Source organism: Leucopleurus acutus (assembly GCF_964270905.1).
Source record: "Leucopleurus acutus genome assembly, chromosome: 20".
NCBI classification, from domain to species: domain Eukaryota; kingdom Metazoa; phylum Chordata; class Mammalia; order Artiodactyla; family Delphinidae; genus Leucopleurus; species Leucopleurus acutus.
Window position 1 is genome coordinate 56,738,582 of NC_139162.1, and position 26,170 is coordinate 56,764,751.

The following is a 26,170-nucleotide window of genomic DNA, read 5'->3' on the forward strand; positions in this document are numbered from 1 at the left end:
GTACAAATGCACACTTCCAGAAATGGTAGCTTCTACACACATTCACTATCTGCGGGTCCACAGACAACTACACAACCACAAAAAATGGGATCTACAGAGTCGGTATTTTAAGCTTTGTGGGCCAATTTCTGTGGCAACTGCTCAGCTCTGCATTGCGCAAAAACAGCCATACATGACACATCGAGGTGCACGAGCACACACATTCAAAATGAATTTACACACACACGTACACAACCACAAAAACTGGGTTTCTCACACACGCAAAACACAAGGGTACACAACCACAAAAATCCGGTCACACGCGTTCACAAAGGTTCATCCTCACACATACACACAATAACACAACCTGGGCCTCACACACATAAATGCACAATGACCACCCGGGACCCCCAAGCCCAGACCTCAGGGGCGGGCTCACACCTCCCGTCTTCCCTCACAGACTCGCGGTCACCTCACGCACCGCCACAGGAGGTCGCTCGCGTCCCCGCCCGGCCGACGCGCAGCCGCGTCACTACGCGAAGCGGAAACGAGTCGCAGGGGCTCCTGGGAGATGTAGTCTGGGGCCTGGAAAGGCGCCGCGCAAAGGACTCTGGGGCTGTTCGTTCAGAGAAGGCGCAAGCGATATCCCACCCCTGGTCTGGAGCAACATCCCTTCGCTCCTCTACTGGGTCCATTCGTGTCCGGGCCGGACAGATCGGAGCCAGCGCGGGCTGGGATCCCTCAACCTCACGATCCGGGAGTGGCCGTCCTGAACGGCGCCACGTCCCGGAGGCTTCTGGGAAGTGCAGCCTGAGCTCGCAGTGCGCATGCGCGAGCGCGTGCGTTACGGTCCGTGGGTGAGCCAGGCTCCCCAAACCCCTCTGAGCTCCAGGGGTAAAGGGGAGGGTGTTGGGGCTAGAAGCCCCCGGACGGGAACGTGTAGGTGTGGATGCTGGGGAGGCTGGGTTTGGTTGAAGGGATCAAGGAAGGGTCTCAGCACCCGAAAACATCTACGTGATTTTATAAGGACAGCAACAAGTGGGGCCCTGGGAAGCGCTAGGCGGCCCTTGCGCGTGCGCGCGGCGCAGCGTGTTCCGAGGGCTGGTGTAGGGGCGGGGCCTCGGGCGGGCACGCGAGCGGCGATGACCCCAAGAGCGGCTCTGAGTGCGCGAGCGCGCCTGCGTATGCCTGCCTGTAAGTGGGTTGGGGCCTCATGTCTGTGCCTGTGGAAAGGTCCCGGGGGAGGTGAGTAAGCGCCTGCGCACCGCGTGGCTTTATTTAGGGGCGGGGCCTCGTGCTCTCGTGGCCGCCTAGGGGCGGGGCCGCGGCTCGCCGACGTGTCTCGCGCGTGAGGGGGCGGGTCCAGCCAGTGCCGACCGAGGGCCGCGGAGGAGAGTACGCAGGCGCGGGGAGCGCGGGGAGCGCGCCTTGCCTGCGCAGCTGCCGGGGTGGGCGTCGCCGGGACGCGACCCTGGAGGACAGGTTGAGTGTGGCTGTGGGTGTGTGCCCACGGCTGCCTGGAATTTTTCCGCCCGTGACCGCCTGTGGGGTTTTGTCTGGTTGTGTGGTGACGGAGTGTGAGGTGAGGGACTGTGTTTGAAGCGTGTGGTGGCGTCGCTGTGTTGTGAGAGGAGAGCGGGTTGTGGCGTTTCTGCGTGTGTCTGTGATGGAGCCAGCCGTGTGGTGACGGGGACGTGCCTCAGGACCATGTTCGTATTTCACCGCAAGGTCTGTGGTGTTTATGTGAGGAAGAGGTGACTGCGTCTGTGGGAGGGGGGCCGGGAGTGGGTATGTAAGTGTGGCTGTGAGAATTTGTGTTGTTGAAGCGCGTTCGTGTGTGTGTGTGTGTGTGTGTGACCGACTGATGTAGGTGGCCGTTTATCGCCGTCTGGAGTGGCTGCATGATTTGACCGGGTGGCTGTATGACTGAGCTTCAGTGGCTTTGCGGTTGTGAGTGTGTGGCAGTGTGCGACTGCGCTGTCGAGGTGTATCTCTCCCTGTAAGCGTGGAAGGAGGATCCCTGTGGGGAGGACTCTGAGCGGCTTTACGGGCGTGCAGGCTCCTGGCAAGGAAGTATGTGTGCTGTTGTGGGAGGCTTTCCTTCTCGGTAAAACAGGATAACAACACCCGCGTCAGTTTTGGGAAAATTATATAAATGGCGTAACGTAGTGAAATACCCCGTGCCAATGGCACTCACCAGGCCCTGTGTAGGTGCTGGGTGTTTGTTGGAGTGCTGGTGGTCGTTTTTCGTTGTCCCCGTGCAGAGGTAGAAGCGCGGTGGTGAACGCTGGAGAAATTTGCATCTCTGAACTTGAGATTGAGCAATGCTTCTCAGAGCTGGGGATCTGACCTCTTCTAGCTGAGAAGCGGTGTCCCAGTAGCCCAGCTGCTCCTTGTTGTCTGTTATTGCATTAGTGCATTTGAAGGGAGGGCAGTGTCTGTCCTGGTCTCTGGGACCTGAGGCTGCGTATGGTTGTGTGTCTGCTTCCTAACCAGTGTAGCTTGGGGGACTCTGGGACTTCTGGTTCCATCACTCAGTATTTGTGTGACTTTGGGAGAGGTCACTTAAATTGCTGACCCTCAGTTTCACCTGCAAAATGGGGATAATAATAGTACCAATCTTAGGCCTGTGGTGAGCGTTAAGTAGAACAGTGCCTGACACAAGTAAGCAACGAATAAATGCTAATTGCTTTATTATTAACCTAATAACCCCAAGGATTCCACACCCAGAGAATCAAATCCACAGGAAGAAAAGCAAGAAGTGGAGCCTCAGAGAAAAAGTTGCAGGTTAAGAGATAAAGTAATCCTAAAGGCTAAATTGAGCTTAGCTTCAGAATTTTCTAGTCGGGGTCCTAGGAGGGCACGAACAGAGGGTCTTCCTTTATGGAGATAACCCTAGGGAGCCTGTGGGGTCAAGACGCAAGCACTCAGAGTTAATTTCTTTCATTCTGAGAAGCCCACTGGTCAAGACCCAGTGGCAGGGACTGAGGAGGAGTATCTCCTGATAACACAGCGATCTAGAGACATCTCCGTGTCTAGAGCAGGGTTTCTCAGGCTTGGCACTTTGTTTTTTTTAAAATAAATTATTTATTTATTTTTGGCTGCGTTGGGTCTTCGTTGCTGTGCGTGGACTTTCTCTAGTTGCGGCGAGCTGGGGCTTCTGTTTGTTGTGGTAAGCGGGCTTTTCATTGCAGTGGCTTCTCGTTGCGGAGCACGGGCTCTAAGCGCGCGGGCTTTCAGTAGTTGTGGCTCATGGGCTTCAGTAGTTGTGGCGCGCGGGCTCTAGAGCGCAGGCTCAGTAGTTGTGGCGCACAGGCTTAGTTGCTCCGCGGCGTGTGGGACCTTCCTGGATCAGGGCTCGAACCCGTGTCCCCTGCATTGGCAGGCAGATTCTTAACCACTGTGCCACCAGGGAAGCCCCAGCCTTGGCACTTTGGATGCTTTGGGGCAGATAATTGAGAGATGGGGGAGAGCTGTCCTATATATTTTCGGATGTTTAGAATTATTCCTGTTTTCTACTCCCCAGATGCCAGTAGCATACCCCTGCTGCCCCAATTTTAACAAGCAGAAGTGTCTCCAGACACAGCCTGGTATCCCCTGGAGAACAAAATCACCCCAGTTGAGAACCACTGGTGTACAGGACCATGATGAGGGCACACCATGAACATTTTCAGGGCGTGAGGGTGGGGAGGAGAGCAAGGGGGCTGGATGAGAGAGGTGATAAAGGGATAATGTTTCTGAGATGAGAAGAAGGGGTGTCCAAAGCCTGCAACATGGGTAGGCTCTGAGAGGCACTCATTCATTGAGCAGTCAGATGCCTGCCATGGGCCAAGCACCTTGCTAGTCAGGATGGACCAGGTTTCTACTCATTGGAGCTTGCATTTAGTAGAGAGATGAAATTAAATTTATAACAGGTGGCAGTAATTATTTTGAAAAGGAAAGCAGGGTGAAGGGATTACAGGGTGACAGTGGGTGCTGTTTTCAGTGTCGACACCCAGGCTTCCCATGGGCATCTCAGTCAACTCCAAAGCCAAGAATGGCCACCATCAGTGACTCCTTGGAATCCTTTGATCAGGGAATCTAAGGATTTGGCTTTTCTCCTCCCCAGTGCTGAGGTCTGGACTCTTAACAGGGAGAGGTCAGATCTCCAGCCCGCGACTGAGGCTTGGAGACTGGAGCAGTAGTTCTAAACTATGGCCTTGCATAGAATTTAGAAATCTTAAAAGATAAAAATAAGACATGCCTGGACTCCATCCCCAGAGATTCTGACTTAATGGTTCTGGCAAGGGGCCCAGCCATCAGTATTTATTAAAAAGCTCCCAAGAGATTCCTGTGTACAAACAGGGTTGAGAGCTACAGCTGTGAGAGCTTGTGGGTTTCTCTGGGGCTTCTCAGAATGAAAGAAATTAATTCTGAGTGCTTTCAGTATCTTATCAAAGGCAGTCCCTACAGCTGCACTTCCCTGCAATAGGGACATTCCTAGCCCCATCCTACAAGTGAGGAAATCAAATCTGTACCTGTGCCAGCAGAGCAAGGGCAGGTCTGGCATTCAGATGCAAAGCTTATGTTTTCTGCTATAGCTGGGCTTGGGTCTTTGGAGAAAGTACCTTTCTATATCCCCGGCCTCTGGGGCTGGCAGGTTCAGGATAGAGGTGATCTTAAAATACTAGATAGGTGGTATAGCAAAAACAAACTCTGGCTGAACGGAAGCAATGTGTGGGTGCATTAATGGCTGGCTTTCAGTTATGTCAGGTCCCACCCCAACTCAACACCCAGCACAGGCCCCCAGGATCACAGGGGTGCTGTGCCCCAAGGGGAGGCATGGCCACTGTCCAGGAACTCTTTATTTTAATTTATTTATTATTATTATTTTTTGGCTGCATTGGGTCTTCGTTGCTGCACGTGGGCTTTCTCTAGCTGCGGCGATAGGGGGCCACTCTTCCTTGTGGTGCACGGGCCCCTCATCACTGTGGCCTCTCCTATTGTGGAGCACCGGGCTCCAGGTGTGAGGACCTCAGCAGCTGTAGCAGCGGGCTCTAGAGCGCAGGCTCAGCAGTTGTGGCACACGGGCCCAGTTGCTCCACGGCATGTGGGATCCTCCCGGACCAGGGCACAAACCCGTGTCCCCAGCACTGGCAGGCGGATTCCTAACCATTGTGCCACCAGGGAAGTCCCTCCAGTAACTCTTTAAGCTTGTTCTCATCCAGGTTCTAGCCATCCCTACCTCAGGAGCAGGAATTTAGCTTTGTGCTAAATTGCAAAGCCCCTTCCCACCCTAAGGTATGGGACTCTGGAAGAGAGGCCAGGTTTACAGCGCTGCCCTGACGTGGTGTGGGATCCAGCCTCTTTATTTGTGGTGGTGATGGTGTTTTGAAAAGGTAATTATATATATGATACAGAACGCCAAAGCATAGATAGATAGGGAAAAGTGAGTGTTGAGTTTCCAAGCCTAGTGACCCAGTTCCCTTCTTCAGGGACAATCGCTGCTACCAACGTCTTTCTTTCCCTTCCAGAACTTGTCTGTTCCTTTTCAAACTCATGTATTCGTATCCTGTATTTTGTTTTTTCTAAGCATTTTCTCTATATCTTTATTCTCCTCATTACACCATATCTTGGAGATCATTTCACACAGTACATATAGAGCAGATTTCTCAACCTCAGCACAGTTGACACTTTGGGCCAGATTGTCCTTTGCTCTGGGTGCTGTCCTGTGCATTATAGGATGTTTAGAAGTATCCCTGGCCTCGACCCATTAGATCCCAGGAACACCTCCCACCCCCAAGTTGGGACAACCACAGATGTCCCAGGCATTGCAAGTGTCCCCTGGGGGCAAAATTGCTCCCAGTAAAGAACTTCTGAGGTAGTGCTGCCTTGTTCCTTTTAAGAACTACACGGTGTCCCATATGTGCGTGTAACATTCACTGATTTTCTTATTGATGGGCAGTTGTTTCCAATCTCTTGATAGGAGTAGTAATTGTAATAGGGAAGAACCTTTGTATTCTTTTTTTTTTGTTTTTTTTGGCTGCACTGTGAGACATGTGGCATCTTAGTTCCCCCGACCAGGGGTCGAACCTGTGCCCCTTGCAGTGGAAGTGCAGAGTCCTAACCACTGGACTGCCAGGGAAGTCCCAGAACCTTTGTGTTCTATTACAAGTTAATCACTAAAGGGAGGTTGCTTATAAGCTTGAATTACACATAATGGGTTTCTCTGGGAAACCCTGCCTCCCAGGTAATGAGCATTAAGCTAAAATACCTTTGTTTAGCCCATAGGAAACATCCTGACCAAACCCACCTGTGAATGACTGCAGGAAGGAAGAAATTAACACATCCCCTCTGAAATGTTTGACTTTTTTCCCTCCCTTTTAGTATAAAAAAATCTTGAATTCTAACTCAGGAAAGATGATTCTTTGGGACGTGCGTCATCATCATCTCCGTCTGCTGGCTTTCCGAATAAAGTCACTGTTCCTTGCCCCAACAACTCGTCTCTTGATTTACTGGCCTGTCGTAGGGCGAGCACTATGAGATTGGCCTCAGTAACATAATGATAATAAAGAAACTAACATTTGTTTAGCACTGGCACTGCTCGAAGTGTGTTACATGTTTTTATTCATTTAATTTTCACCACAGCCCTGTGGAGTCGTCATTGTTATTTGCCTCATTTGACTGTTGAGGAAGCTCAGGCCCAAAGAGGACAGGGAGCATGTCTGAGGTCACACAGGTAGTGGGTGGCAGAGTTGGAAGCTGAACCCAGACAGCCTGGCTCCAGATGGATGCCCTTCACTGTAGGACTGTACTGCCTCTTCCTACAAACCCTGTCATTTTACACACATACGAGAACGTCTGAAGACAAATACCAGAAATGAGGTTACTGGGTTAAAGGGTATGTGCACCTTCAGCCTTAAAGATATTGTTGGGCTTCCCTGGTGACGCTGTGGTTGAGAGTCCGCCTGCCGATGCAGGGGACGCGGGGTTGTGCTCTGGTCCGGGAAGATCCCACATGCCGCAGAGTAGCTGGGCCCGTGAGCCATGGCCGCTGAGCCTGCGCATCCAGAGCCTATGCTCCGCAACGGGAGAGGCCACAACAGTGAGAGGCCCGCGTACCGCAAAAAAAAAAAAAAAAAAAAAAGATACTGTTAATTTCTCTCCAACCAGCACTGTGTGAGAATTCTTACTTTGGCCCTCTTAGTGTCAGGCTTCCTTGATGATGCGTGGTGTATACTGAATTAAAAAGGAAAAGGAAGGCAAGAAAGAACCGTGTGGCTGTTGCTGAAGATATCTCATGTAAACTTTTAACAGCTAAGGGTGAAGCAGGTTTTGTTTACCCCATTGCACAGGTGAGCAAACAGGCTTTGTGTGGCTCTCCCACAGCCAATAATTGGCAGAAGCGAGCTTTGAATCCAGAATTATCTAATATCAAACTGCTGTTCTTTCCTCCCCAGCAGTGCTGAGTCCCTTGGAGAAAATTATTTTGTGGACAAGAATCGTGCTCCTTCAACTTGGGGTGTGTGCCAAGGGCAAACAGCCATGAGAAACCACAGGATGGATGCGTTGCCACTTCCTGGAGCAATCCATTTTACTTGAGGAATCAGAAGAGAAGAATCTGGTAAATGATTTAAAACATGATTTTCTATTAACACAGACTCAGATTTATCATGATGTAGGATGCAGAAAGTTATATGGATGTTTCAGAACAAAACAGAAGATTTCAAGGGTTTTATGTTATGGGGCAGCTGCATTGGGGTATTCTCAGGCCACAGAGCTAGCCATTAACCCTCCTCTACTGTGCAGGGACATTAGTCAGAAGTTCTCAGACGCCACGTGTCAGTGAAGTGCTGGAGCTGGCTTGCCCCACCTCACATGAACCCGTTGCGCACACCTCTCCCCAGTTCCATGTTCAGTGACATCAGTTTGATATATTACAGTGGGCCCTGGTGGGAGTATGTACACCGTGGAAATTGGCAGACACTGCAAATTACCCAGCACATCACTGTCCCAAGGTTGAATACAGAGAGAATTCAGGCATCCAGGATTCTTTGTCACCATTTTCTACACAAGGGAAGCCTTGCTCAGCACAGTCAGAATTGAAGGCCAGGCCACTCGGTTTGTCACTGAGCCACAACTCATCAACCTTAGTGTGGTCTGCTCCAAAGCTCCCCAAGTGCTGTGGCACTCTGATATAACAGAGGTACATATCTCGTAACTGCGGTGCCACATTGACACCTCCTGAACCCTGCCAGAGAAGACAGTGCGAGTATTTGCAGTGTAGACCCTTATCCTGCTCCAAGAGGACAGACTGTGCTGCATGTGGATGGGGCTTAAATCCAGGCTTCATCACTTAAAGCTCTGAGACGTTGGGCAGGTCTTCTTCCCTCTTTCATCCTCAGAATGGAAACTGGAACCCATGTGATCAGTTTGCTCTAAAGGTGAAATCATATAATGCATAAATATCCAGTACAGCTCTCAGTCTCATACTTACTACTTCTATTGATTTTTAAATTTTTATTGGGGTATAGTTGATTTACAATGTTGTGATAGTTTCAGGTGTACAGCAAAGTGAATCAGTTATACATATAAATATATCCACTCTTTTTCAGATTATTTTCCCATATAGGTCATTACAGAGTATTGAGTAGAGTTCCCTGTGCTGTATAGTAGGTCCTTATTATCTCATACTTATTATTAACTGGGAGGCATTGTTGTCACCAGGGGTTGAGCACATTTAACATGCACACCACCTGAGGGCTTCCCCAGAGCATGTGAACAGAAGGACAGTAGACTGTTCAGAACAGAAGACTCACAGCCCACAGCACTGGCCACATGCCACACTAATAACAACAGTAATGATAAATACAGCTACCACGATAATTGTCTTGTCTGCTCCTCACAGCAGCAGCCCTTCACCTTCCTTTTGCAGACATAAAGGATCAAGGTAAAGGCCCAGTAAGGTTCAGTGTCTTGCCCAAGGTCACACAGATACACACAGGAATGTTGGTCAACTCACAGTGTGCAGTGGAGAACAGGAGGTGAAGGCAAAGGCAGATGTAGTAACAATAGAATTAGTTTCCCACGTAATGAAGTGGCACCTACTGCATGTTCAAGAGGCCCCTACCCCAGCTAAATGGGCCAGGGAGGGCTCTTTGAAGAAGTGATGGTAAAGAAAGTATTTACTACTGGGCCATTTAGTCACTCAGGTAGCGAATAGTTAGCCAGCCCCTTCCACGTGCCAGCTCCTGGTCCAGGGCACATGGGGCTTATGCTCAAGTGGTTGGGACAGACTGTAAGCACCAGAAGCAAATCACATAGTGTGTTAGCGAGGAGAACTGTGGAGAAAAGAGAAGTCAGAACTGGGAAAGGGAGAGGTGGGGGGTGATGGATAGGCGGGTCAGGGGTAGGTTGCAGTAATAAATACAATGGTTAGGGTGAGCCTCACAGATAAGGTGAGGTTAGAACAAAGATTAAAGGGAGTGAGGAACTGAGACAGGGGAAAGAGCATTGCAGGCGGGGTCCTGAGGCAGGACTGTGGCAGCTCGTTCAGGGATTGGCAAGGAGGCCAGTGTGAGGAAGGGGAGAATTGTAAGACCTGAATTCATAGCTCATGGGAGGGAAAATAAGGCCAGATACTACATGTAGACTCTTACCTAATCCTCACAACTCCAGAAGTAGTTCTGTGTTGTCCCCGTTTAACAGGGGAGGAAACTGGCACAGAGAGGCTAAGTAATTTGCCCAAGGTAACACAGCTAATAAAAATAGTCATCAAGCCCAGGTGGTCCAACTTCAGAGTGAGGTGTTTAACACACGCCAGGCCACCCAGCCGCTCCCTGTAACCCAGGTGAAGACAGGGCAGGGCTCCAAGCTCCTTCTGGACCTGTGAGTCTGAGTTAGGCAGGGCTGGTGTCCCACGGCTCCTTTCTGCCCTGTTGGAGTGACCTCATATGCTAACCTCAGTGATCTCCAACCAGCCCCTTTCATCCGGCCTTAGTGCATCCCTGAGATTCCTCTGAATCATGCATTTTTTTTTTAGCACCAGGTGATTGACAAAAGAGAAGAAAAGCCCACTTATAGGGCACATGAATGGGAAGGAACAAATGGAAGGGTCACTCTATTTGTTTCCCATTGCTTTGGTGACAAATTACCACCAACTTAGTGGCTTCCAACACACCTTCATTCTCCTACGGTTCTGAAGGTCAGATGTCTGAAATGGTTTAGGCAGGGCCATGTTCATTCTGGAGGCTCTGGGGAGAATGTGTGACCTTGCCCTTTACAGCTTCTAGATGCCATCTGCATTCCTTTCCTGCATCTTCAAAACTGGTGGCACAGTGTATCCAGACCTTTTTCTCTCTGACTCTGCTTCCATCATCTTCTCTGTCTCTGACCTCCTGCCTCCCTCTCGTAAGGGCCTTATGACCACATTGAGCCCACCTGGATGATCCAGGATCATCTCCCCACCTCAGCATCCTTCATTTCGTCATATCTGCGAAGTCCCCATTTTGGCCTTTTTTAGACCCTGCCCTTTTCCAAAGACAAGAGGGCTTGGAATGACTGCTGTTAGAACTGTTCTCTGTGCTGTGGTTTCAACATAAAATGGTTGCACTCCACCCCACTTTCAGCATGCCAGGAAGCATTTTGGACTGGTTACTAAGTCAGTCAATAATTTTTATTGAGCACCGCTTTGCACAGGGCATGGTCTCACACATGGGAGGAGAGAGTGAACAAAACAGTTAAGGTGTCTGCTCTCATAGAGCCCAAGTCACATGGGGGAGATGGTACCTGCATAAACAAGCCCTTTTCAGGAAGCCGGGGGTACTGCACAGAAAATGGAGCAGAAGAATGGCATAGACTGTATACTATGAAGCAGTGCTGTCCTGTAGAAACATAATGCAAGGCAGAATTTTAAATTTTCCAGAAGCCATATTGAAAAAAGTAAACAAATTAATTATTAAAGTTAATTTTAATAATACATTTTGTTTAACTCAATACAGTATATCTGAAATATTACCGTTTTAATTCGTAATCAATATAAACAGTTACCAGTGAGATTTTTTTACATTCTTGTTTTCTTTTTTAACTGAGTCTTTAAAGTCAGGTGTGTCTTCTACATGTATAGTGCACCTCAATCCAGACACTTAATTGATCTGTATTTAAATTTCACAAAATTTACCACTGGAAAAGTAGATTCACACACCCAAGTTGTTCCAAACATACTTAAAAGTTTACAGTAACTGAATTAAGGATCAATTCTTAGTTTTAGATTAATAATAAATTTTAATTCAGTGATTTTAGTATTTATCATTTATTATGGTTTTAATAATAAACAAATTGAAATAAAATTAAACATTTTCTTATTTCCAGAACTCCACGTCTCACGTGGCTGCTGGCATGTGTTGGGCAGCACAGGTATAGAGTGACTCAGGGTGATGGAGGGCCTCCTGTGGAGGTGATACTTGACGTCTCACCTCTTCCTCTCCCACTAATGCACACCATTGAGATTGCCCTTCTAGATTTCTGCATACCTATCTAATGAGTCCCTTCTCCAGCTGTTGCTTCCCCCTCGCCCCTCCCCCACCACACACACCCAGTTTATTTGCCACATAGCCACCGAGAAAAATTTTGTTAAATGTTAGGTCAGCCACATCATTCCTCTGCTCAGCCACCAACCCCCCATGATGCCTTATTGTGCTTAGGATGAATTCCAAACTGCTCCTCACCCCTTCATGATCTGGCCCCTCCTGCCCTCACACACCTCCTAGTCCACCACTCCCCATCTCGCTCACTCTGCGTCAGCTCACCCGCCTTCGCACTTCCTCCTCACATGCAAGCATGTGCCTGCCGCAGGGCCCTTGCACCTGTTGTACGTCTACCCAGAATGCCCTTCTCCCAGTGCCCAGGTGGCTCACACTGCAGTCACACCTCGGCTCAATGTTGCCTCCTCTGAGAGGCCTTTCACTGCCACCCCGTCACTCCATCCCCTGCTCGGGTCCTTTTTTTCTTTTTAACACTGTGTTCTATCTGGACCTGTCTTCCCTGCTGGAATGTAAGGTACTTGGGAGCCAGTACCTCTCTGCTCTAACTCTGCTCTCTCCCCAGCACTGGGGACAGTGCCTGGCACCTGATGAGCACTCCACAATTCCTTGTCAAATGGAAGAACAGGTGTCTGCCTGTCTCATTTGCCTCCTGATCTGGAGCCTCCTGTGATCTTAAGAACAGATAGTGTTGGCCGTGGTCCCTCCCTGATCCTGAGAAGGGGCAGGAATGCTTCAGAAGATGTTGTGACCTCCCACAATGTGCATGTCTGTGCACGTGTGTGTGACCAGGGGATTCTTATCCTAGAGACCCTGGGACCACGCAGAAGGCCCAGTCGACTCATGACTTCTCTTCTCTCCCAGCCCCACCTTCTCAGCACTCTGCCCCTCTCCAAATTGAAACCCTCAAGGGGGAGGAAAGGATGCCTGCTGCACGTGGGAAATCCAAGTCCAAGGTAAGTAGTGGTTCCTCGTCCTTTGGGAAAGTTCCATCGTGTAAGAAACCATTTGCTTTCCTTCCATGGGAACATCCTAACCCACAGAGACCCAACCAAGACATAGTCCCTGGTTTCCTTCCATCACCACCACCGGGTGTGGGAGCGTGAGAAGGGCCACTCAGCGTCCCCCCTCTCCTTTTTTCTCAGTGTGCACGTGACCATTCACCTATTCATTCAGCATCTCCAGGGTATCTGCCTGTGCTGGGAGGAATACTCTCCCCAGAGAGAAGACCAGAGCCACCATGATTTCTCGAGGTGGACATGAGTACCCAGGTGGGACCTGCTGGGGCAGAGGAGGATTGGATGCTGCGCTCCAGAGTTAATCTCTTGATGTTGCTTTGTTTTTACATGTACACCCCCTTTTTACAAGGAGGACATCTCTCTAAGGGACTCCTCATAACCCTGTATTCAGGTTGAGTTAGTTGGAGCCAGGCCAGTGAGTCAGCCTCCTGAAATGAGCATGTTTCAAGACTTTAGATGATGAAGTGACTTTCTACAATAAGCCTCTCCAGTGTAGTTTCTCATAATAGACACTTTTGCCCTCTAAGTTATGTGTATTCATTCCCTATTGCCACAAACTTGGCCATTCAAAACAGCACACATTTATTATCACACAGTTTGTGGGCTGGAGTTCAGATACAGCTTGGCTTAGCTGGATCCTCTGCTTTGGGTCTCACAAGGGTGAAATCAAGATGTCAGCAGCTGTGGTCTCATCTGAAGCTCAGGGTCCTCTTCTGAACTCATTGGTTATTGGCAAAATTAGATCCCCCTCCTGCATTTTATGTGGCTCCCTTCATCCCATCTTCAAACCAGCAGCAACAGGTCACATCCCATTCATCCTTCACATCTCCTAGACTTCCCTTTCTGCTCTCCTCTTCCACCAGCTGGAGAAAATTCTTTGCTCTTCGGGGCTCCTGTGATGACATCGGGTCCACCTGGATAATCCAGGCTACTCTCCCTATTTTAAGGTCAACTGATTAGTAACCTTGATTACATCTGCAAATAAACTTTTGCCACGTATAACGCAGACACATGTGGTTAGGGACATGAATCAGCAGCCAGACTGCCCAAATTGAACCCCAGCTCCTTCATTTACAAGCTATTAGATCTTCAGTAAGTCACCTCATGTCTCTGGGCCTCAGTCACTGGCTAACATGAGCCAGTACATGCAGAGTACTTAGAAAAATGCCTTGTCTTTGTCAATGCCCCGTAAATCCAAGTTGATATGCTTTTTATGCAACAAAATCTTTATCGTGTTGCATTGTGTTTTGTTTAATACACCTGCCCCTTTTGATCTCAGAACCGCAAATGTTTCCTTAATAGAATCCTGGCACCATGTATCTCCCGTGTTTGGAAGTCCAACGTTTTCTCAGCCATGTGGAAGCACAAGCCCACAGTGAAAGGACGTGTGATTTTCCATTTCAGGCACCAGTCACATTTGGGGATTTGGCCATCTACTTCTCCCAGGAGGAGTGGGAATGGCTGAGCCCCATTCAGAAGGATCTGTATGAAGATGTCATGTTGGAAAACTACCAGAACTTGGTTTCTCTCGGTAAGGCTCTCCTGCCCCCATAATCCACAGCTGGCCCATCGTGGGACATGAATCAATCAGTCTAGTCAAGAAAACAGAAGCCACTCCAGTTTTTTTGTTGTTGTTGTTTTAATGGCTTTATTTAGGTATAATTTACATATTATACAATTCACCCATTTGCAGTATGCAATTCAGTGATTTTTTTAATGTATTTACAGAGTTGTGCATCCATTACCCTAGTCAATTTTAGAACATTTTCATTATCCCCAAAAGAAAGCCTATACCCATCGTCAATCACTTTTTATTTCCCCCTGCCCACTAATCCCGCCAGATTAGGCAAACACTAATCCACTTTCTGTCTCTATGAATTTGCCTGTTCTTGGCATTCCATAAACATGAAATCAAATATGTTGTCCTTTGTGTCTGGCGTCGTTCACTTAAGGTAATATTTTTGATGTTCATCTACATGGTAGTGTGTATCAATACCTCATTCCTTTTTATGGCGAAATAATATTCCACATTTTGTTTATCCATTCACCAGTTGGTGGGCATTAGGCTTGTTTCCACTGTGTGGCTGTTACGAACATGCTGCTGTGAATGTTCACATACAAATTTTCGTGTGGATGCATATTTTCATTTCTCTTGGGTATATACCTAGGAGTGGTATATGCTGGTCATATGGTAACTATATATGTAATCTTTTGAGGACACCTGGCTTGTTTTTAAGAGAAAAAATTTAAAGTATTGACTTAACAGGTACTATTAAAAGGTGAATATTAGACTCAGATGGTAACTGCAGGACACAGCCACCATCCTGGGGCTGGGAGGACAGAGGAAAGAGTTGAGAGTTTTTAGGACCCTGAGGAAGGGACTCAGACTTCTGAAGGAGAGGGGTGCACTGCCTGGTTTATCCTCCTGAGGGGGCAAGATGAGGCTAGTTCTGGAAGTGCAGGGAAAAAAAGAAAAGCGTAAATTGAAACCAGCAGTACCCCTATTGGTAGATGCTGACACGGAGCACCTGGCATAGAAGTGTGGATTACAGCAGATCAGAGAACAGTGGGCTTGGGAGCAGAAAGGCAATAGGTGAATAACCAGCCTCAGGAGTTTCTGGTCCAACTTTTCATGAAAATAGTTGGCTTTGTAGAGTTAGAAATGAATAACTCTGCTGGCTATGACTGAACTTTCATCCTTCTTATTCTCCACCTATCCTTTACATCCTCCATGCTCCTCTTGCACTAATAAACCCCATTTTTGTTGACACAAAGCTTGGCTCTGACGGCTGTGGTGCCCACATCATGCTCAGTTCCAGTGTTTTCCTGTGTGCAGGACTTTCATTTCGGAGGCCAAATGTGATCACCTTATTGGAAAAAGGGAAAGCACCCTGGATGGTGGAGCCAGTGAAAAGACGCCGGGGCTTGGGTGAGTGACAGAGAACCAAGGCTTAGAAGCTGGCATCCTGTGTAAAGGTGCCCTCCATCATGAGAGGGCAACATCTTTAAGATAATAGTTGAGAGCCACTTTCTCCACCTCAGAGGCCCCAGGCTTGTGCAGAAAACGCAAGCCTCTTCAGTATGAGCCCCAAGAGGGAGAATAACCAACATTTAACAAGCTCCTTATTAGGTACTCTTTTAAGTACAGGTTCCTCCCAACAACCCTATAAGGTAGGTACTATTATTATTCCTATTTTATAGATGAGGAAGCTGAGGGCCAGGGAGGTTCGGTGACTTGCCCAAGGTCACCCAGCTAGGAAGTGGCAGCAGAGTTGGAGTTTGAACCCCAGCTTCCGGTCCCAGAAGCTCAGCTTTCAACAGCCTCATCCCCACCTATCCAGTCCCCTGCCTCGGCTTTCATATTTCCCTTCAGAGAAAGTGTGTTCTGATTTCTCTAATGATAGCATTTCAAGTGATCAAACTTGCATCATTTTCTTCAATCCTTAAAAAAAAAATTAAAAATCTTTTCCATAACTGTTTATTTTGACTGCTTTTCAAGAACTCATTCCCTTTTCTCATAGATTCCTCTTTGGTTGGTCAAGTTATGGGTTTTTAAAATTTTTTTTGTGTTTTTTTGTTTGTTTTTATAGATTTATGAGTTTATTATTTGTGGTAAAAAGCACATAACATTAAATTTATCATCTTAACCATTTTTAAATGTACTGTTAAGTATATTCACATTGTTGACCAAGAGTTATCTAGAACTTTAATTTGCAATACTGAAACTCTGTATCCACTAAATACTAGTTCTTCCCACCCCTCCACTGAGCCCTTAGTATGATTTTGACTACTATGGATACTTCATATTAATGGAATCATGCAGTATTTGACTTTTTGTGACTGGCTTTTTTCTGCTTAGCATAATGTCATCAAGGTTTCATCCATGTTGTAGTATGTGACAGGATTTTTTTCTTTTTTAAGGCTATATAATACTCCGTTGTATGTATATACCACATTTTCTTTATCCATTCATCTGTCAATAGTCATTTGGGTTGCTTCCCCTCTTAGCTATTGTGAATCATGCTGCAATGAACATGGGAGTACAGATATCTCTTCGAGATCCTGATTTCAATTCCTTTGGGTATGTACCCAGAGGTAGGATTGGTGGATCATATGGTAGTTATGTTTTTAATTTTCTGAGTAACCTCCATACCATTTTCCACAGTGGCTGCACGATTTTTCATTTCCACCAACAGTACACAAGGATTCCAACTTCTGCTCATGCTCACTAGCACTTGTTATTATTTTTTAAAAATATTTATTTATTTGGCTGCGCCGGGTCTTAGTTGTGGCACCCGGGATCTTTGTTGCCGCTTGTGGGATCTTCGTTGCAGCACGCTGGTCTTACTGTGGCATGTGGGTTCTTTTTAGTTGCGGCATGTGGGTTCTTTAGTTGCGGCATGCAGGCTCTTTTAGTGCGGCATGCAGGCTCTTGGTTAAGGCATGTGGGATCTAGTTCCCTGACCAGGGATTGAATTGGGCCCCCCTGCATTGGGAGCATGGTGTCTTAACCACTGGACTACCAGGGAAGTCCTCTGGGGTTTTTTTGATAGTGGCCATCCTTATGGTGTGAGGTGATATTGTGGGTTCAATTTGCATTTCCCTGATGATTAGTGATGTTGAGGATCTTTTTATGTGTTTATTGGCCATTTGTTTTTCTTGGAGAAATGTCTGTTCAAGTCCTTTGCCCATTTTTTAACAGGGTTGTTTGTCCTTTGTTTTTAAATTGTAGGAGTTCTTTATATATTTTGCATGTTAATCCCTTATCAGATATATGATTTACAATACCCATAGGTTGCCTTTTCCCTGTCGTTTTATTTGACATGCAAAAGTTAAGTTTGAAGTAGTCTCATTTGTCTGTTTTTTCATTTTGTAGCTTGTGCTTTTGATGCCATATCTAAGAAATCAGTGCCAAATCCAATGTCCTGAAGCTTTTCCCCTATGTTTTCTTCTAGGAGTTTAATAGTTTTAGGTCTTACTCTTAGGTCTTTAATTTATTTTGAGTTAGTTTTTGTATATGGTGTATGGTAGGGGTCCAAGTTCATTCTTTTGCATGTAGATACCCAGTTTTCCCAACACCGTTCGTGGAAGAAACTGTTCTTTCCCCATTGAATAGTCTTGGCACCCTTGTTGAAAATCATTTGACCAGATTTGCAAGAGTTTGTTTCTGGGCTCTCTATTCTCTTCCTTTGGTCTACATATCTGTCTTTATGCTACTACCACACCATCTTAATTATCAGGAAGTCTGAGCCCTCCTACTTCATTCCTCTCTTGAAAGATTGTTTTGGCTGTTCAGGGTCCCTTGAGATTCCATATGAATTTTAGGACTTTTTTCTATTTCTGCAAAAAGATGTTATTGAGATTTTGATAGGGATTGCATTGAATCTGTAGATAACTTTGAGTGGTATGGACAGTTTTACAATATTAAGTCTTCCAATCCACAAGCACAGGATGTCTTTCCATTTATTTATATCTTTTGATTTCTTTTAGCGATGTTTGTAGCTTTCAGTGTACAAGTCTTTCATCTCTTTAGTTAAACTTGTTCCTAAATATTTTAACCTTTTTGATGCTATAATAAATAGGATTGTTTTCTCAGTTTCCTTTACGGAGTGGTCATGGTTAGTGTATAGAAATACAACTGATTTTCAGGTGTTGATTTTGTATCCTGCCACTTTACTGAATTCATTGATTGGTTCAAACAGTGAGGTAGTTCCTTCTATTCCTATTTTTTTGAGTGTTTTTATCATGTTAAGTTTTGTCAAAAGCTTTTTCTGCATCAGTTGAGATGATCGTGTGGTTTTTATCTTTTAATTTGTTAATGTGATAGATGATAGACTACATTTATTTTCCCATATTAAACTATCCTTGCATTCCAGGTATAAATCCCACTGGCTCATGTGTATGATCCTTTTAATATGTTGTTGAATCTGGTTTGCTAGTATTTTGTTTAGGATTTTTGCATCAGTATTTATCCAGGGATATTGGTCTATAGTTTTACTTTGTTGTGATGTCTCTGGTTTTGGCATTAAGGTAATGATGGCCTTATACAATGAGTAAGTATTCCCTCTGCTTCTGTCTTCTGAAAGAGATTATGGAGAATTGGAATGATTTCTTCCTTAAATGTTTGGTAGGATTCACTAGTGAACACATAATGGGCCTGGTACTTTGTTTTTGAAGTTTATTAATTACTGATTCAGTTTTTTAAATAGATATATGCCTATTCACGTCATCTTTTTCTTGTGTGAGTTTTGGCAAATTATGTCTTTTAAGGAATTGATCAGTTTCATCTAGATTATCAGATCTGTGGGCATAGAATTGTTCAGTTTTCTTTTATTATATTTTTAATTTCCATGAAATATGTAGTGATGTCCCCTCTTTGATTTCTGATATTAATTTGTGTCTTCTCTCTCTCAGTCTATCTAGAGACTTACCAATTTTACTGATTTTCAAAGAACCATCTTTTTATTTCATTGTATTTCTCTATTGATTTCCTGTTTTCCTTTTCAATGATTTGCTCTAATTCTTTTTTTTCCTGCTTACTGTGGATTTAATTTGCTCTTTTTCTAGTTTCCTAAGGGGGAAACTTAAATTTTTGACTTTAGGTTTTTGTTCTTTTCTATTATATGCATCCAGTGCTATAAATTTCCCTCTAAGCACTACTTTCAGTGCATCCCACACATTTTGATAAGTTGTGTTTCCATTTTCATTTAGTTCAAAGTATTTTAAAATTTCTCTTGAGATTTCTTCTTTGACCCATGTGTTATTTAGAAGTGTGCTGTATAATCTCCATGTATTTGGGGATTTTCGAGTCATCTTTTTGTTAGTGATATCCAGTTTAATTCCATTGTGGTTTGAAAGCAGACACTATGATTTCTATTCTTTTAAACTTGTTAAGGTGCGTTTTATGGCCCAGAATATGGTCTGTCTTGGTGCATGGTCCATGTGAGCTTGAGAATAATGTTAATTCTGCTGTTGGATGAAATACTCTATAGGTGTCAATTATATCCAGTTGAATGATGGTGTAAGGTTGAGTTCCATTATGTCCTTACTGATTTTCTGCCTGCTGGATATGTCCATTTATGAGAGGAGGGTGTTGAAGTCTCCAACTATGATAGTGGATTCATCTATTTCTCCTTGTGGTTCTATCAGTTTTTGTCTCATGTAGTTTGATGCTCTGTTGTTAGGTACATACATGTTAAGAATTGTTATGTCTTCCTGAAAAATTGACCCCTTTATCATTTTGTAATATCCCTCTTTATCCATGATAACTTTCCATGTTTTTAAGCCTGCTCTATCTAGAATTAATATAGCTACTTCTGTTGTCTTTTGATAAGTGTCAGCATGGTCTACTTTTCTCCATTCATTTACTCTTAATCCATATGTATCTTCATATCTAAAGTGGGTTTCTTATAGACAGCATACAGGTGGGTCATGTTTTTTATGCACCCTGAAAAATCTCTTTTAATTGATGCATTTAGACCATTGACATTTAAAGTGATTATTGATGTAGTTGAATTTATATCTACCATTTTGTTACTGTTTTCTATTTGTTACCTTTATTTTTTGTTCCTGTTTTCGTCTTCCACTCTTTTCTGCCTTTTGTGATTTTAAATGAACATTTCATATGATTCCATTTTCTATCCGTAGCATACTTTCTTTTTTTATACTTTTTTTTTTTTTTTACTTTTTAAACTCTTTTTAGTGGTTGCCCTAGAGCTTACAGCACACATTTACAGTTAATCCATGTCCACTTTTAAATAACACTGTTACCACTTTGTGGATAGCATGAGTACCTTATAATAAATAATGCTAACTCCTTCCTCCCATCCCCTCTATCATTGCTGTCATTTACTTTACTTATATATGTAAGTATACATTAGCATACACACACACATAAGATAAATATATAAGCATATGTAATCAAATACATTGTTGCTATTATTATTTTGAATAAACTGTTATTTGTTAGACTAATCAAAAATAATAAAAGGGTGGTTTTTTTGCCTTCATTTATTCCTTCTTCAGTGCTCTTCCTTTCTCTATGTAGATCTGAGTTTCTGACCTACATTATTTTCCTTCTCTCCAAAGGACCTCTTTAACATTTCTTGCAAGGCACGTGTACTGGCAACAAGTTCTCACAATACTTGTGTATATGAGAAAGTCTTTCTCTTTCACTTTTGCAGGAAGTTTTCACAAGGTACAGAATACTAGATTGGTGGGGTTTTTTTCTCAGTAATTTAAATATTTCATGCCACTCTCTTCTTGCATGGTTTCTGAGAAGTTGAATGTAAATCTAATCTTTGTTCCTCTATAGGTGGGATCTTTTTTCCCTCTGGCTTCTTTCAGGATTTTTTCTTTGATACTCTGCAGTTAAAAAATGATATGCCTAAAAAAAAAATTATATGCCTATAGGTTTATATGTTTCCTAACATTTATCTTGTTTTGTGTTCTTTGAGCAGCTTACATATGTAATTTAGTGTCTGACATTAATTTGGGGAAGTTTTCAGTCATTATTCTTTTTTCTCTTCTTCTCCTCTGGTATTTCTATTACAGATATGTTATTTCTTTTGTAATTGTTCCAGTCTTTGGATATTTTGTTCTGTTGTTTCAGTCTTTGTTCTCTTTGCCTTCCAGGTTTTGAGGATTTTATTGATAAATTCTTTAACTTGCAGAATCTTTCCTCAGCTGTGTTAAATCTACCAAAAAGCCCATCAAAGGCATTCTTCATTTCTGCTATAGTGGTTTTGATCTCTTAACATTTCATTTTGTTTCTTCCTTAGGATTTCCATCTTTCTGCTTACATTGCCCATCTCTTCTAATATGCTGTATACTTTATCCACTAGAGCCCTTAGCATATTAAACATACTTGTTTAAAATTTCTGACCTGATATGTCAAACATCCCTGCCATATTTGAATCTGGTTTTGATGCTTGCTTTGTCTCTTCAAGTTGTGTTTTTTGCCTTTTGGTATATCTTCTAATTTTTTCTTGGTAGCTAGCCATGATATACCATTTAAAAGGAACTGCTCTAAATAGGCCTTTAGTGATGTGATGGTGAGGTGGGGGAGGGAAGAAGTCTTTAGTCCTATGATTAGGTTTTCAGTCTTTTAGTGAGACTTCTCTGGATTGTGAACATCACAAGTGATTCTGTTTTTCCCTCCCACGTTAGGTGGGACAAGCTGGCTAGAGCCAGGTGGAGTTGGATATTTTCCTTCCCCAGGTCAATTAAGCTCTGATAATACCTCAGCCTGGTAGGTTCTGGTTACCTACCTAGTGTCCCCTGAGGGCAGGCCTGGTTAAGAGGAACAGACTGATCTGGCATATTTCAAAATGATTCCTTTTCCCCACCCCCTGGAGGTAGCCCAAGATAATTTTTCTCCTATATTTAAGGTGAGAATCTGATCAAACTCCTAAAGGTAAATCTTGCCATATTGTGTGGGCTGCTTTGACTAGGTCCCCCTGGAGTTTTTAACTCTCAGAGTTGTTGGCACTGAGCCTCCAACAATTCATTAATTATAGTTTAGGTTTTCCTGCCCCAGCACAGGTTCCCATGGTGGTTGTGCTTGTGAGTCTCTGCTCCAGTAAGCTTCAGTTTGTCTCTCCAGTCTTGGAGGAAGTGGTTCGCCCCATGCCCTCCCCTCTATAATGGATCTAAGAAGAGTTGTAGGGCAAAATGGTGACTTCCAAACTTTGACACGAGGAGCCAGAAACCAGAAGTCCAGTTTGGTTTTTTTTTAATATTCGATTTTAAGAATACATTTTAAAAATTTACAACTTTATTGAGCCACATACTGTAAAATTCATCCATATTAAGTGTATAATTCAGTAGTTTTTGCTAAATTTACCAAGTTGTGCCACCATCGCCATAAACCAGTTTTAGAACAGTTTTGTCACCTCAGTAAGATCCCTCATGACCATTTACAGATAATCCCCATTCCCACCTTCAGCCACAGGCAACCAGTAATTTACGTTCTGTCTGTATTTTACCTTCTGCCTTTTCTGGACATTTCCTATAATAAAACTACATTCATCTGCTGAACAGTGTATGGAGTTTAATGTGGTATATGGTATACATTTATTCTCTAAATAAAACCTTTATTTATTCATTTCCAATTGCGCTTCCCTGAATTTCAGTTATGAAGTGTTTCTATAAAGCCCTTACTGTGTTAAAACCATAATGAGACACTAAAAAGTTATTCTGATTATCATCGTTATTATGATAATGATTGCAAATAGCTTTATTTTCCTAGCACAGGAAAACAAATTGAATTTCTTGATGTCTTTCAGACTTAGGGTCTAAATGTGAGACCAAGAAGTTATCTCCATATCAGTGCAACAAATCTGGGCAAAGCATCTATCAGAAAGCAGTTTCTGCACCACAAAAAGTTCCCACAGGAAAGAGAGGCTGCAAGAAAAATTCAGTCCTAATAAAACCCAAGAAAGTGCATTCAAAGAAGAAATCTCTAAAATGTAACGACTGTGGGAAATTCTTTAGTCAAAGCTTATCTCTTAAACTTCATCAGAATTCTCATACTAGAGAGAAGCCTTATGAATGCAGTAATTGTAGAAAAGCTTTCAGACAGATCTCATCCCTTATTCTTCATCAGAAAATTCACAATGGAAGGAAAAGCTATGAATGTGATAAATGTGGGGAAAGCTTCATTCAAAGAACAACCCTTATTTTACATGGGAGAAGTCACGATGAAAAGGAAATCTTTGACTGTGGGAAGGCCTTGAGTCAATGCCCATCTCTCAGTATACATCAGAAAATCCACCTTGTCCAAAATGTCTACCAGTGCAGAAAATGTGAGAAAGCCTTCATTCGAATGTCATCTTTTTTACTTCATAAGAAAATTCACAATGGAAAGAAAATACATAAATGCAATGAATGTGGGAGAGGCTTCAGTAAGAAATCAGTCCTTGTTATACATAAAAGAATTCATACTGGAGAGAAAACCCATGAAAGTGAGAAGGCCTTAAGTCAGAGTTTACAGCAGCGAAGTCACCATACAGAGAATCCTTATAAATGCAGAAAATGTGGGAAATTCTTTAATAGGATTTCATCCATTATGCTTCATCAGAGAATTCACGCTTCAAAGAAACCCTACAAATGTGATAAATGTGAGAAGATCTTCATGCGGCTTTCAACCTTTACTCTACATGTAAGAATTCATAATAGAGAGAAACTATACAGATGTAATAAATGTGAGAAGGTCTGCAACCGGCATTCATCCCTTATTCAACATCAGAAAGTTCATACAAAGAAAAAGAAACTGTTTGAATGTAAGGAATGCGGGAAGATGTTTTCTGGAATTGCCAACCTTAAAATACATCAAAACATTCATTCTGAAGAGAAACCTTTCAAATGCAATAAATGTAGTAAAGTTTTTGGCCGCCAATCATTTCTTATTGAACATCAGAGAATCCATACTGGAGAAAAACCCTATCAGTGTGAGGAATGTGGGAAAGCCTTCAGTCACCGAATATCTCTTACTCGACATAAGAGAATTCATACTGAAGATAGACCCTATGAATGTGATCAGTGTGGGAAGGCCTTCAGTCAGAGTGCACACCTCGCCCAACATGAAAGAATTCACACTGGAGAGAAACCATATACATGCAAAACGTGTGGGAAGGCCTTTAGCCAGCGTACATCCCTTATTCTACATGAAAGAAGTCATACTGGAGAGAAACCCTATGAATGTAACGAATGTGGGAAGGCATTTAGCAGTGGCTCAGATCTTATTCGGCATCAGAGAAGTCATTCTTCAGAGAAACCCTATGAGTGCAGTAAATGTGGGAAGGCATATAGTCGGAGCTCATCCTTGATTCGACATCAGAATACACATTCTGAGGAAAAGGCTTAAGATTGTTTTAAATATGTAAAAGCTAAGAGGGAGGCTAGCAAAGTAGCAGAGACACAGGCATGGGAAAATGCATTTGTCTATAACATAAATTGTGTAAAAATGGGACAGTTTGATGGTGTGTCCCACTTTGAAACCCAAAGAGCAAAAGTCATTGGTGATTTTGACCTGAGTATTTGAAATCAACTGAGGCAGTGACTTTATCATAGGTCTTTGTTTCAAAATAGCAAGCTCAGATGATTGGATCAGTCATTTTTAATGAAGAGCATTCTTCATTTGATAAAAATAACTGGTACTTTATTTCCAATGTAATTTTAAAGCTATTTCATTGGTTATGTACAACAAAGTGAATTGTAAATCCATTTTTCTGGATGGAGCTGTGAGCCTGATTTAAGGTCACATGAAGAAAGAGTTTGAGTTTGTCCCTTAGAACTAGAAGTATCACACAGAAGGGATTTGCTCACAAACCAGGGTGCCATTTTCAGCTGGCAGAAACTTCTGGTTGAGAATAAAGAAGATTGAGTAAAGATATCACTCATAATTGTGTGAAGCAATAGAGTCATTACCATACTGTCTCTGTGGATATGAAGACATATGATCTTAATGGTGTGAAAAATCTAACAAGCCTGGGATAAGCTAATGAGGAAAAAAAAAACAGGATGTATTGAAGAATGAGGAACTTCAGAACAAGGAGAAATCATTTGTTATTGTTTTGTTTGAAAATGAATTTATATTTATATGAATAAACATTGGTATTTTCATGTGAAAACACTGGTGTACAAGTGATTGGTGGAGAATGGGATGTCATGGACTGAATGTGTCCTCCCAAAATTTGTTTGTTAAAACCCTAACCCCAATGTGATTGTATTTCGAATTGAGGCCTTTGGGAGATAATGGTTAGATGAGGTCATGAGGGTGGGGCCCTCATAATAGGATTAGTGTTTTTAAAGAAGAGACACCAGAGACCTCTGCCATGTGAGGACACAGCAAGAAGGTGGCTATCTGCAAGCCGAGAAACTAGGCCTCACCAGTATCCAACCTTGTGGCATCCTGATCTCAGACTTTCAGCCTCCCAAACTGTGAGAAATAAATTTTGTTCACATCACCCAGTCTATGGTATTTTGTTATGGCAACCTAAACTAATACATGGGAAAACCCCTGCATTTATGTGCCAGGCTCTTTCATGTCAGCTGTTCACCATATATATAATAGTTTTCAGTGCTGCTTTCCAGTTTGTGCAAAATGTGTAAGAAATAAAATCGGAATTCTTTTTTGGAATTAGGTTATATACAGTTGGACTCTTCTGTGTGCGTTTTTCTATTGCAAAAGCTACTTTTGAAAGCACCTATATCTAAGACAACTTTGTGAAATGTTTGACCACATGGATTAGGTCCCTCTAACTTTGACCACAGCTGAGAAGACGACAACTGGATTTGTGAAGGGAGCATGCATGTAGGATAATAGAACAATTTTCCATTTAAACTTGTCATATCAGTCTGCAAGATCAGCGTAAAAAATCAACACTTCAAGCAAATGGATGAGCAAACAGCATAGAGAAGGCTCATGGAGGGGCATGTCTTTTCTCCCTATCCTATACACACACCCCTCTACTTTGTTAAGTCCTCTGTCAGTCTGCCATAGAGGTTGGTTCCAAAATAATGGTCACAAACCTAATATGTACTAATAAGACACTGTTCTTGTCTGCAGGCATTTACAGTTTTAGGGAATACAGGATATTTAAATATGGAAGCATGTAAGGTACACAGGTAATATAGAGGATGATGAACTCC

At 43.6% G+C, this 26,170-nt stretch overlaps 1 long non-coding RNA gene across 2 annotated transcripts; it reads left to right on the forward strand.

Annotated features, from left to right (window-relative positions):
* Positions 1-6,865: 6,865 nt before the first annotated feature.
* Positions 6,866-25,593, forward strand: LOC309977281. Of its 2 annotated transcripts, XR_014327041.1 has the most exons (6): positions 6,866-7,313; positions 7,419-7,582; positions 12,363-12,454; positions 13,922-14,048; positions 15,354-15,446; positions 22,804-25,593. It is a non-coding gene; the product is annotated as an uncharacterized lncRNA (long non-coding RNA). The 2 variants fall into 2 exon arrangements; XR_014327040.1 differs by having other exon boundaries at positions 6,866-7,582.
* The last annotated feature ends 577 nt before the right edge of the window (positions 25,594-26,170 follow it).